This window comes from Podarcis melisellensis (assembly GCF_964234715.1).
Source record: "Podarcis melisellensis genome assembly, chromosome: 11".
Lineage (NCBI taxonomy): Eukaryota > Metazoa > Chordata > Lepidosauria > Squamata > Lacertidae > Podarcis > Podarcis melisellensis.
This window is the reverse complement of record NC_138543.1, coordinates 51434880-51448430: the sequence shown is the minus strand read 5'-3', so window position 1 is coordinate 51448430 and position 13551 is coordinate 51434880. Positions and strand designations below refer to the sequence as shown.

The 13551-nt window shown below is 42.5% G+C and overlaps 1 protein-coding gene and 1 long non-coding RNA gene across 3 annotated transcripts in view; one reads left to right on the top strand and one right to left on the bottom strand.

Moving 5' to 3' along the window:
* Positions 1 to 6642, bottom strand: part of LOC309380245 — a 57940-nt gene extending 51298 nt beyond the window's left edge. The window contains exons 1-3 of the long non-coding RNA XR_014172762.1: positions 6438 to 6642; positions 5485 to 5723; positions 104 to 615 (exon numbers count right to left, since the gene is read on the bottom strand). This is a non-coding gene — a long non-coding RNA (uncharacterized lncRNA). The remainder of the gene's footprint in view (positions 1 to 103; positions 616 to 5484; positions 5724 to 6437) is intronic.
* DCC (DCC netrin 1 receptor) overlaps positions 1 to 13551 on the top strand; it is a 934061-nt gene that overhangs the window by 526330 nt on the left and 394180 nt on the right. The gene's annotated exons all lie outside the window — the stretch shown is intronic.

Sequence of the window (13551 nt, the reverse complement as noted above, 5' to 3'; positions counted from 1 at the left end):
ACCATGTTGGTGTGACTTATCATGCCTGAGGGCAGGAGATCAAGAAAGTGCTGGCCAGAGTGTGAATCATTCCAGAGAATTTTCCTCACTCTCCTGTGGCAACGTTCTTCCGCTATTTCATCCAGCGGATTCACGGGACAGCCCATAATATCTTGTGCTGTATTCACCACCCTCTGTAGGTACTTCCTATCAGTTGATGTCAAATCAGCGTACCACACCATGATGTAGTATGAAATGACACTTTCTATTGTGGACCGGTAGAATGAGATCATCAAATGTTGATTGACATTGTTATTTTGCAATACTCTGAGGAGACAGAGTCTCTGTTGGGCTTCCTTAACCACCTGGGTTGTACTGATTTTCCAAGTAAGGTCTTCACTGAGATAAACTCCTAGGAATTTAAAGATATTTGCAGTAGACATTAAAAAATATCTGAATCTGGTTTATTGCCCATAGCTCATCCACAACCCAGGAACGGAAATGAGGATCACATCATTTGTTTGAATAGGTTCCCGTTTATTAACTTTGCTAATGTAATGGAAAACAGTTGCTTACCACCTTTAGCGTATTCTCACCTTTGGACATACTAACTGATTTTTGTTTGCTCTTTGATATCTTTATGCACATAAAAGGAAGGGAAAGAGAAGCAAACCATTAAAAAAGCGGTGCTGCTGTGTTGAACTCCGAGACAATGTATTTTCACTTCTCTAAGCACCTATTTTTCACTTACTGACAACTTACTCTAATTGTCTGTATGATTTTGTACATAGTTATGTAAGTTTGTGATGGTTCCCCCCCTCTTTATTGTGAACTGTGGGAAGGGAAAATATGGTTTGCTCTTAGTTTTTTTCCCCTTTTTGTTTGTTATTGCTGTTACACAATTTTTTAAAAAGTTTAATAACATTATTTAATTGAAAAGAAAAAAAGTTTGAGTAGGAACAAAGTCTCTATAAAATAAAGAATCAATAAGGCATCAGGAGAGACATCAGGAAAAAGCATTAAAAAACAACAACCACCTCAGTCTTTCTGTACGAAATATTCAATAACGCAGCAGCTGTTGAGGGAGCACTCTCAGATAAACCAAATGGTACATATGAAACTCAAACTGAGATAGAGGCATTCCTAAAATTCTCAAAAGTTAAAATTTTGGCCAGTTTTATAACTAGTTTGAGTGTAGTTGTAAATAATGCAATAATAAAAGATGGCAACATTGCAAGATCATTAACTGACAATTGCAAAATGTAAGAAAATTTAAAGAAGCATGCAATAGTACACCTACCATTCTCTTTAATATTCTTCAGTTCTCATGAAGAAAGGTTGCAGTGTTTGGAACATTATTGTTTAGAGAAAAGGCAAGTAAGAGGTCATATGATAGAAATTGATAAAATTATGCATGGCAAAGAGAAAGCGGCTAGAGAAATATTTTTCTCCCTTTCTCATATTACTAGAATTCATAGAAATTCAGTGAAGCTGAATGTTGGGAGATTCAGTACAGGTCAAAAAGAAGTACCCACAACACATAGTTAAACCACTCTGATCTGGTTTGGTCGAACCCAGCACCTGCCGTCCTTTGTCAAGCTCTGAGCACCACAAATAAAGGAGATTGACAAGCTTGAAAGTGAGCAGAGGAGGGCAAGCAAGATGATCAAGGATCTGGAAACGAAGTCTTATGAAGAACAGTTGAAGGAGTTTGGTGTGTTTAGCCTGGAGAAGAGAAGACTGAGAGGTGGTATGATAGTCATCTTCAGATATCTCAAGGCCTGTCACATGGAAGATGGAGCAAGCTTGTATTCTGCTCCTCAGAGGGTAGGATCCAAACCAATGGATTCAAATTATGAGAAAGGACATTCTGGCTAAACATCAGGGAGAACTTTTTGATGGTAAGAGCTGTAAAATAGTGGAACAGATTCCCTCAGAAGGTGGTTGGGTCTCCCTCGTTGGAGTTTTTTAAGCAGAGGGATTCTCTGTGATTCTTGCATTGCCATTGGGGATATTGGGCTCCCTCCCAAGCTTACAATTCTACGATTTTATGAGTTGGCAGTAACATCAAAAAGTGGGGGAAGTGTTCTTGTGCTCAGGTCCAACTTGCACTCCCCACAGGCATCTAGTTGGCCACTTTGAGACAGAACAAAAAAATTCCTTCCAGTAGCACCTTAAAGACCAACTAAGTTAGTTCTTGGTATACTGTGAGACAGGATGCTGGCTCTCACAGGCTCATATGTTCAAAATGCCACAACAAAAGGGATGGGGGGAAATGAGAAGGAAATAATTCAGCAGACTAACAGAGTTTAATTAATTATTCTGCCTACAAAAGTGTTCACACACTATTAGCTATCTTAACAACCAGTTTTACAAATGACATATCCCCAAATAACATGTCTTGTTCCCTGTATTTTGGTTTCACAATGCTCTGCTCGGCATTGTGTTTTCTTTTGTTTTGACATTGCATTTCAGTTTGTGATGTCACACTTTGTTTTGAGATATCCAGTTGTTTTCCTGCCACTGGCAAATTAGACCTTTATAGAATCAAAACAAAACTTACAATGTTAAACAGAACTATAAGTCCATGAAGGTACTTAGGGCTAATTAAACTTATCAAGGGTTTCTTTAGCTATAACAAGCATATGTAATCTGAAATACAGGCATCTCCTCACTTACATTCCTGTGTGAAAGCCCCTATACTGGGGAACACCATCTTAAAAGCCTGTAAATAACTTCTAAACCTCTAAAAACCCTCTTGAAAAATCCTCCAAACTTCCTTTCTCACACTCTTCACAGGCCTCAAAGGTTAGCGCAAAGGCTTGTGGGGTTGCAGTTGCAAAGGTAGCTAGGACTGCCAGTTGTTTTCCGGCTGTTTTCATGCAATTTTTGCAGTTTCCTGCTTTTGGGGGGCCATTTTTGTATTTCCGTCCCTTTCTGCAGATTGAATCAATTTATTTAATTATTTCCCAGTGCCACATGTAAACGTGGTTGCACGCAAGTTAAACATGCATATGTGAGGAGACGCCTGAAATTTAAGTCACCCTCTGGTCTTTGCAAGCCCCACCATTGCAACCTTCTAAACATACCAAGTTGTAGAAGGCCTGTAGCTCAGTAGTTAGAGCATCTTCTTTGCATGCAGAATGCTCCAGATTCAATCTTCAACATCTCCAGGCAGGGCTGGTAGAGACCCCTGCCTGAAACCCTGATGAGTCACTGCCATTCAGTGTGGACAATACTGAGCTAAATGGACCAATATCCTGTCTCATCCTATGACAGCTTCCTGTTTTGTTATGTTCTCATAGAAGAAGCCATCTTCCCCATTATTGAGGTTCCTCTGGTTCTGTCAATGGGGGAAAGGAGAAACTTAGTGCTACAGTTTTAGCTATTATGGAACGCTGGGGAAACAAAATGTATATCTCAATATTTCTGGCCTCTGGCTTTCATTGCAGAGCTCTATGGAGGTGGGAAGAGGAAAAGGCTAACCTCCAGCAAGTAGCAGGGAGATTGGAATAGATGGAGAAATAGGCTCGTGTCAGAGGATGAATGGACTTGGATGGGTTTGGAGAAGGACAATACATTTCCTACTTCGGAAGGAAAGATTCTGACTTATTCCAAACCAATTCAAGGTGCACTGTGAAATGTTTGTGGCATCTGTTGCGTCAAATACCAGGGATGTGCATAGAACTGTCTACATAAGAGGTTCATCTTTGCTGCCTCTTCTTGGCATGATTTATGTTGGTAGCTGGACACACAAATAGGTCTGAGTGTTAGGATATTTCTGTTCCTTCTTAAAAAGGGAGCAGGCTGTTGTGTGTCACAAGCCTGCGTACTTCCTGCTCACAGGGAGTTTCCGTTTTGTATATAGCTTTTGTTTCCTGGCTGTTTCCTCGACATTGAAGCAAGCAGTCATGTTTTTCCTTTGTTCTGACCAACGTTGAATAAAGCTGTAAAATATGCTCTCCTGGGTGAATCTTCCGTTGTGGAAACTCTGCGAAAAGGGCGTACATGAGTCCTGGAATGTGTCTGAGGCTCGTGTCGCTAATTGACCGATGCTGTTCACATGGGAGACTGATGATCGTCTGCAGATGACGTGGCCTGCATGATGGCCTTTGTCTCCCTGGCAGTATCCCAACACTGAGGTGCTATAATGGCCAATGCCACAAAGGCACCAACATCTCTTTAACCACCTAAGAGCAGTGCTGTCATGACTAGGGCATTTGAAGGAGCTTTCTGAATCTTTCTCTCTCTCTCTCTCCAGTGAAAGAACACCCATTCCAAACTACAATCTTTTACCTTTCATTACCTCTTCTTCTTCAAGTTGTTTCACGTTCATCTGTGCCAGCAAAGCAGATTAAAAAGTGCCAAGGAACAAGACTTACATTATTATGACACAGTATTCATTGGTGCTAGGAATGGATGAATCTGTCACTTTCAGTTTCTCCCAGTTTTCCAATCTTAGGTTCAGCTCAGTTAGGATTTTAGTGTGACTTCTTTGTATAACAATTTGCCTAATGTAGACATTTTTTTTTGCAAAGTGATGTTCCCTGATATAATGCATTTCTGCATGCTATTTTAGAAATAACTTTTTCTGGCTGGGGAACTGCATTGCCACATTCAGAGACATGTGAAATTCAAAGGACGGCTTTGCTTCAGTTTGTATGGGAAAGTGCAAATTAGTTAGGTTCACCTTTAAATGCAAACTGAATTAAATTTCTTCTCCATCTGTATCTGGTACCCCATATCAGCCCTTCCCTTGCTGAAGTTAATGGGAGTTATCTGGAAGGCACTAGGTTGATTAACACAGTTATATAAGTGTAATGGTTCTAGGGGTTGCTCGTGCGTAAACTGGTGCAACACCTGTCTGGGTTGCCTGAGTGAACCTTTTCTGTCCGGACAGCCACTCACCCGTGGCTGTCTCAATCGCTGGCAGAATCCATCAGTGGGCGTTTCTTGAACTTCTTCCAGCAAAGACGCTCTTTGATGCCTAGTCTCCTCCTACTCTCTCTGCGCAAAAGCCTTCTGTGCAAGGAGGGTGTGGGCAGCGGAGGACCCTTACTCTCCCCGCTGGTCCCTGGCAAGGAGTCATGGGACCGCCTTGCCGATTCCCCCATCTGCCCCCCTTCTCCACTAGTGCTACACTGATTCTCTTCCCCAGAAGATGGGCTGCCTCTCCCCATCCCGGGACGCTCTCTGGGACCCCTCCGGAGCCCGCTCTCTCCTTCCGGCCCTGATGGCAGTTCCCTGACAATAAGGTAATGGTTTTATTGCTGTTTAAGTGTTACAGTAGATGCCAACAGTGGTTTTTTTATATTTAAAAAATCATAATCATAAATATCACATACCCATGAACAGCATGATGGCAGCAAACAATAACAGCATCAAGCTTTGTAGCAAAGTTCTAACAAAATGTCCCTGAGGCAGCAAACCACATTATTATTTTTGAACAAAATTGCTTCTAATCTTGGCAGCTGCAAGAGGACACAAAGCCACATTGTAGCTTACCTGCTTGGCTTTGTCGTTCGGCAGGCGCTCTCCTTTGAAGCAGATTGGCTGAAAATGTATTGTGTCTGAAGGCCTAGAAAGGAATAATTGTTTCTTCTTTATGTTCAGTGGGCCAAAAAAGCCTTGTAATCCTGAATGTTCTCCAGTGACTGCTAAGTCTTGAATGGCTTCTTAGCAAAGTATCCCTCTTAAACACTTCTACACATCATTTGAAATTAAAGATCAGTGGGAATGTCTTCCTGCACATCCAAGGGAAAAAGAAGAGGTTGTCTGTGTAATATATCAGGGAAGGGGGAGAAATCTACACTTCAAGTGATGCCAGATCAGCTTGAACATCAATGCTTATTTATTTATGTTGTGCCTCCACCCCCCCCTCAGATCTGGGACTCGAGGTTGGTCGCAAAAAAATTAAAACAAACACAGATAAAACACCCAAAACTAAAACAATATAAAAGATAATATTTTAAACCTCATTTTAAAAAAAAACACAACCCCTAATATTTAAAATCTAGTAAATAGGTCTTCCGTCAGGCATGAGAGTCCTCCCCTCCCTTCGGTATTTTCAACAGATAAGAATTAATGAGCAGCTGATAGATTTATAGTCCTTTTATTACAGCGGCGCTGTGGGCTAAACCACAGAGCCTAAGACTTGCCAATCAGAAGGTCGGCAGTTCGAATCTCCGCAAAGAGGTGAGCTCCCGTTGCTCGGTCCCAGCTCCTGCCAACCTAGCAGTTTGAAAGCATGTCAAAGTGCGAGTAGATAAATAGGTACTGCTCCGGTGGGAAGGTAAACGGCATTTCTGTGCGCTGCTCTGGTTCGCCAGAAGCGGCTTAGTCATGCTGGCCACATGACCCGGAAGCTGTACGCTGGCTCCCTCGGCCAGTAAAGCGAGATGAGTGCCGCAACCCCAGAGTCGGTCACGACTGGACCTAACGGTCAAGGGTCACTTTACCTTTACATGTTGTGAGCACAAATACACAGCTCTCCGCAAGGAGGGCAGATGGCTAATCTAATCTTCCTTCCAACTACTGCAGTATTTTGGGTGCCAACAGGAAGTCCCTCTCTCCCTCTGACTCCTTTGCTCTCTGATATGTTTGGACCTCCGAGTCCGTGGTGAGGGGGGGGTCCCCGATGCTCTCAAGTGATGTCTCAACTAGCTCGCTTCTGGCTCCGTTGTCATTATCTCATAACTGGGTAACTCCCCCCCCCCTAAGCTGTTCAGCTCCTGTCTCTCTCTTTGCTTCTGAATACGCTGTGGACAAAAGGGCCGACTCTTCCCCCTCCAACTCTCCATCAGAGAGAAGCTGGTCTGCCATGGAATGCATTCCCAAGTCCTTTTTTAAATATATATATATATTAAGGACGGGTGCCTTTGCCCGGTAGCGCTGTGGCTCCATAAATACTGGGCATTTCCTGCTAGAGATGGCTGCTGTGCTCTGTCTCACGGCCTGTTGACTTGTGGCTGCATAAGAAGATCAGAAACAGAGAAGGAGGCAGACTTTCTCTGCAGGGGATCCTTGTCTCTGCCAATTGGATCACCTGGGTATTCTCCGCAAAGCTTATATTTCAGAGCAGGTACGGCAATAGGCTGTGACATGTGATCTAAGCTGTCACTGTTGGTTTAGATGGCAAATGCTCTATGATACTGGAGGATAATTTAATGCAGGATGATGAACTAGTGAATTGATATTTGGCAGCAGAGTAGGAAAAGGAGACTGTCTTGCTCTGTTTTGGAGTTATCGCCTTAGGATCTTGGAAAGAAGAAAACTGAAAGGAGGAAGCCATGCAATAAAAAGGGCTCTTCTTGGTTATTTAAAAAATATATAGTTTCTCATCCATCTTTTTTAGTGCCTGTTCTGGTACCAGAGGTGTGTATGTTTGTGCATTACATGAAATACCATCATTTCATTAGCCTGGTTCTAAGCCATTCAATTTAAAGACTTTCATAGATAGAGACTGCAGATGTGGGTGCTTGTGGGTGCAATATTCCCAAATGTGCTTCCATGAGGGAATCCTCCACAAATGCGCAAATATAGCATCTTTCTTTCTTTGGTGACCACTCCTAGCCAAGTAAGATTGCCTTCCATAAACACGGTTTTAACAGTGAGTCCGTAAGTGACTGTGGAGGCCAATTCTGGATCCACGTGTCCTTCCACAGTGGGGACATAGGTTTCCAGGTGGGAGTTGATCGTGGTGAGGGTTTGCCAAGCGTGCCTTCCTCTTAGCACATTTCTCCCTTTCGTCCTTAGTTTGAGCGTCTTCAAAGCCTCTGACACCTTTGGTAAAGGCTGTTCTCCAATTGGAGCACTCGCATGCCAGTGTTTCCCAGCTGTCAATGTTTATACTACTTTTTTTTAGATTTGCCTCGAAAGAGTCTTTAAACCTCTTTTGTTGACCCTCTGCATTACTCTTTCCATTTTTAAGTTTGGAGTAGAGCTTTGGCAGACGATAATCAGGCATCCACACAACATGACCAGTCCAACAAAGTTGATGTTGAAGAATCATTGTTTCAACACTGATGATCTTTACTTCTTCTAGTACACTGCCATTAGTTCGCCTGTCTTCCCAAGTGATGTGTAAAAAATCACTTCATGGAATCTTTCGAGGAGTTGGAGATGGCATTTATAAGTGATCCATGTTTCACAGGTATGCAGTAAGATTGGTAGCTTTGTAAACAAGCATTTTGATTTCCCTGTGAATGTCCCAGTCCTCAAACACTTCAATCAGAAGAAAGCAGCACTTGCCAAGCTCAGGCGATGCTGGATTTTGGCATCAATGTTGGCCCTTGTGGAAAGATATGGCAAACATAGCTTGTCAAGGAGTGGACTAGGCTAATTCCTGCTGTGCTGCATTTCTCCATGCAAAGGAGCATTCTGAAACATCACATACATGCACACACAACACATTCTGAAGTGCAAGAGCCCAGAATTCTGCAAACTCCCTTTGCCATCACTTAGGAATATAAGCACCTGCCTTATAAGTGAGTCAGAACATTGGCTTCTCTCACCCAAGATTGTCTACACTTATTAGCAGTGACTTTCCAGGGTTTTGAACAGCATCCACGAATCTTTCCTAGCCCTGCTTGAAGATTCCAGGGACTGAAACTGGGACCTTCTGTAAGAGGAGCATTTGCTCTCGCTGACGCATGTCACATTCATTGTACCTTGCTGAGCTGCCCTTACTTCTGGGCCAGTTGGAGCAGCACTGATCGTAGTTGTTTTGCAGTTCCCAAGGGACCACATGCCCTCTTCATTACAAGTGCTCCAGGTCTATATGTCAAGAGCGATGAGGGCCCCCGTTCACTGCAGCTCTCATTGCAAGGCAGAGCTCCCCGCTGTGAGTGGAAGGTACGGTAGCAAAGCGTACAAGAGTTCGATGAAGAGCAGCAGGAGGTAGTCATTAGTGGTTTGGGTCAGAAAGTCAGTTGTCCAATTTTATAAATAAATGCAACTGCAGTTAGAGGAATGCAAGAGCTCTGGCACAGCCTGAATGATCCTGTTCCATTATGTGGCCTCAGAGGTATGGTAAGCAAATATGGGATGTTTATTAAAAGGAGCTCCTCAATAGGAATGGGCATTTTCATATTGAATATTAATACACAACAGCTCAGAGAGTATAGCAAGCAGTAGATTTAGCCCACTTTATTAGTGCAAACACAGCATATTACATTTTACACATGGGGGACAGATGCATGCTCTATTGTATTTCCCCTCTTCTTAATTAGCCAGTGTTAATAAGCTTCTACTGACATTTTACTTCTTTCCCTGCTTATTAGATTCTTGCTAGGCTTGAAATCATCCCTACAGGCAAACAAAATAAGATAAGAGAGGGGTGGAAAGGTGCATTTGAATGCCGGAACGCTCTGAATCAGACAGAATGTGATCCCCCCCCCCCCGAGATAAGCTCTGTTGAATTTGATTTAGTTTAATGGGAGACTTCATCCTGTGCTCAAGGAGCCAGAAACAAACCACAGTTCCCAGATATCCTTCTGCTGGGAATTTCCTGTTGGCAAGACTTTGAGGACAGAGGTTGCCAATCTTTTGTGGGTACATTTGGATTTTTGAGTGAGTGCTCTGGGTGTCGCCCCCCCCCCAATCGCTTCTTACCCCAATTTCCTGGATCTGCCCCAACCTCAGGACAGGAAGAGAACGAGCACACACATTTTGCACCCCCAAATTTATTCTTTGGAAAAGGCACTCCTCTGAATTTTTCACTGCAGTGCTCCCATCAAACAAAGTGGCCAGAAATGTACATGTTGGAGAAACATGCACACGTGTGTGTGTGTGTGTGTGTGAGAGAGAGAGAGAGAGAGAGAGAGAGAGAGAGAGAGAGAGAGAGAAGTCACACATAATGTTTGGAAAAATTGTGCACAAAATGTGTGCATTAGTAAAAACTGCATTCGAAAAGGTGTTTACTATGAGAAAGTTACACTAAAATGCTAATAAATTTCCACCAGGATTTTTTTTTTTGGGGGGGTGGAAATTGCTGAGGAAATGAAGAGCTGAATTTAAAATTGTGGGGGGGTGGTTGAGAAATTGAGAAAAACAGATTTGCCTATGCCTCGCTGGAGTTGGGAAGCCTTTCCTCAAACTGATTTTGAACTTTCTTCATAGTTTGGTTTGAGGAATGGAAGCAGGAAGAACTCTATAGGAAAGATTGGAGATGGCACTGAGATGATAAGGAAGCTTTCAGAATAGCTGAGAATAGTTGAGAAATTCTCCCTCAAAATGGACAAAGGTTCCAATTCTATCTGAGGTCCCGAACGGAAGGACTCCCTATGAAGTGCTGTGGGTACATTTGTTACAGGTCTCAGACATTTCTCTTAAAGCAAGATTTTGCAGTGAAAGTTGAGGTTTCTGCTAAGGAGAAATGTCTGAGGACTGTTGCAAGGAGCCCAAAGAATCCCCCATTATAGCTGGGAGGCAAATAAGGCAACCACTCTGCTGAAAACAAGCAGATCTGGATCTGTGCATGGAACTGTGATTAGGTATGGGGTGGGATTTTATTCAGTTCAAATTTAAGGGTGAATTTGCCCAATTTTCGCTTTCTGAAATGCTATGCGAACCAAAACAGCCATCCTTCAAAAGTCACATTTCTCTGAATTTTGCAATGCAGTTCTCCTGCCAGATATTCATATGAATACATATACTAATGAAAGCAACACATAAAAGTCGCAATATTAGAGAAAACTGCTCAGCAAAAATGTGTATATTAGGAGAAATTGCACAAAAGTGTGCAAATTCGGAGAAATTCACTCTAAAGCTCTGGTGAATTTTCACAAGGACTATAAATATACTATGGTGGACATGTGGAGAAATGAACTTAGGACTGGACAAATGAGAAGCTGAGACAAACTGGATCTGACATATTTGTTCATCCCTAGGGTTGACCCCATGGGAACCATGTGCATATTCCGTTGGACTCCACTATAGAAGAAAGGTGGGATAAAGCATATAAGAAACTATTTTAAAACAAAGTACATAATACCAGTGATTCACTGTGCCATTCGGTATTTTATCTAATAGGCATATACAGTTTTTTTTATTCAACAAATATTGCTGAAGGGGAACCAAGATGAGGTGGATCAATAAATATTTCTAAAAGGGAATGAAGATGAGGTTGATCAAATGTTAGACTGGGTGAATGCTTAAAGAAATAAATAACTGAGCAGACACATTCACCACACACAGAGATCCTGCCAATAATTCCTGTTATCTGAAAATGTCAAGCATTATTTTCCTAGCTGCCTGACAAGGGAAATCCCATTTTACAAAGAAAATATTACTGATATTTTCTGCAGTGGGAGGGTGGGTGGAGAAGAGGAGGAGATGTTTTCTTTTCACTTCAGTTCCACTCATCTCTGGCCATGTATTATTGATTGGGAGCCCTCTTTGGATTATCGCCATGCCTCTTGCTCACTTACTAAACCGTAAATATTCACCCATGCATTCCTGCAGACAATTTGTTTCTTTGCAGGAGGTTATGTGGAGTGGACAAATATATACGTGCAAGAGAGGCTGCCTGGAAAGCAGTCTAGTGGAGATCTGTGTCCTCGAGCTCGCTTAAAATAAACACCTCGCAGCTCACTTCTGGGAAGGATAGCTGTGCTTCTTTTCAGCTCGATTTATATGGAAAGACGTCCAGGTCGATTGTTTCTGTGGCGGCAATACAAAAACTATTAACTCCAATATATATTGCTTTGTAAAAATGTTCACACTGCAAAGTTGTGCTTGGTTGTTGGCAACAGATGGGAGAACAACATGCTTACCTTGATCCTCCAGGTTTACTAACTGCAACAAACAATATCTTGTACTGAGAATGTGGCCAGGGGGTGTCAAAGACTGGGCAGAAGAGAAATGGTGGAGACCGCCTCCTCAGCCTGACTCTTCCAAAGAAGGAGACAGTTCAGAATTACAACAGGGGTTTGAGGGAGATCACAGCTCAGAGGGGAATGAGGGGGAAAGCTGAGAAATAATGGGAGAGGAGGAGGAGGAAGAAGAAGCAGCCGAGGGGCAACAGCTGACAGACACAGTGTCTTTCCAGAACCTCCCCTCTCCCAGAACCTGGCAAGCATCAAAAGTAGGAGAGCAAAGAGCTCAAAGGCAGAGGGGTGGAGACTCACTCAGGGCAACGCCATTATTCCAAGAGCCTCTCTCTGTGAATATTGAATAATAAGCAGTTGGTAAGAACTTTTCCTTGTCTTATCCATTCCTGGCAACCTGTTGTAGGGGTTGGATCCTCTGCCATCTGACAGGGGGAGATAAAATCCTCTGCTGCAGGGGTAGTCAACGTGGCAACCTCAGAAAATCTTTGGACTCCAACTCCCATCAGCCACAGACAGAATGGTGGATGGACAGGGATGGTGAGAGCTGCAGTTCAGTATCTTCTCGAGGGCAACACATTGGCGACCCCATTCTACCAATTATTTTCCCAGTCTGAGAGCTTACAGAGGAAATGAGAGACTTCTGACATCCCTCTGACATTTTAAGTCTCTGGTCCTCTCCACAAAGCCTTTCCTTGTAGTGTACACCACCCGAGGTGGTGTCCAGTCAATTAAAAAACAAAACTCAACTAGGGGTTTTATTCAGACATCCTTCCAAACCATGGTTTGCAATAACCAAAGTCAATATCATGGCTTTAGCTTCCAAATATGTATATTGCGCTCTCTCTCTTTTTTAGTGTTCAAAGTCCTTCACATAGAACTGATTATTGCAGTAATCCTTAAAACCACTCTGAATGGTAGATTGATAGGGTCACGCTGTGAGAAAGTAGTAGTAGTAGTAATTTTATTATTTATACCCCACCCATCAGGCTGGATTTCCACAAAAGTAACCAATGAATATAATGAATAAATAAAAATAGATCTAAAACATTATTTTTGTATCTGTCACTTGTCTGGAGAACTGCATTGCAAAATTCAGAAAAGTGCAAATTTTGAGGGATGGCTGTGTTTCGGTTTGTGTTTTGATTCAGAAAGTGCAAATTAGGTGGGTTTGCCTTTTTATGTGAATTGAATTAAATTTCTACCCCATTCCTTTTTTACAGCGCCAGAATCTGGATTTGAGCGTAGGCCTCAGTGTTCAGAGGGTCTTGGCCATAGTACGTTGAGTTTTCCTCTCCTTCTCATTTAGCCCATCCTGTGCCTTAGATGTCAGTAAGAAAGGGGAGGGGAATCAATACAATTTGCAGGATGTCTCCCACTGTGCTTGCAGTTTATTAAGCGAAAGTCAAGCTCACTGGTGGAAAACAGTAGTTCAGTCACTTTCAGCAAGCTTTTCTTTCTCTAGTTCTTGCTGTGGCTTAATAATTACTCATTTTCATCTCCTTCTCTTCTCTCAAGTAGGGAAAAAAAATGGTTGCATAAGATTTTTGTTTCCATTTTTAGTCTTCATTACTTTTCACCCTGACTTTGGAGGATCCTCGAAGGCACCTTACAAATTATAAATGAAAAATCGGGGTCTGAGTCTGCTTCCTCTTAAGGATGCTTGAAGAATTTCTTCAGTATTCTTCAATATTCCAGAATTTCTTCAATATTCCAATATGAACTGTCTAGTCAGACTGCCCTG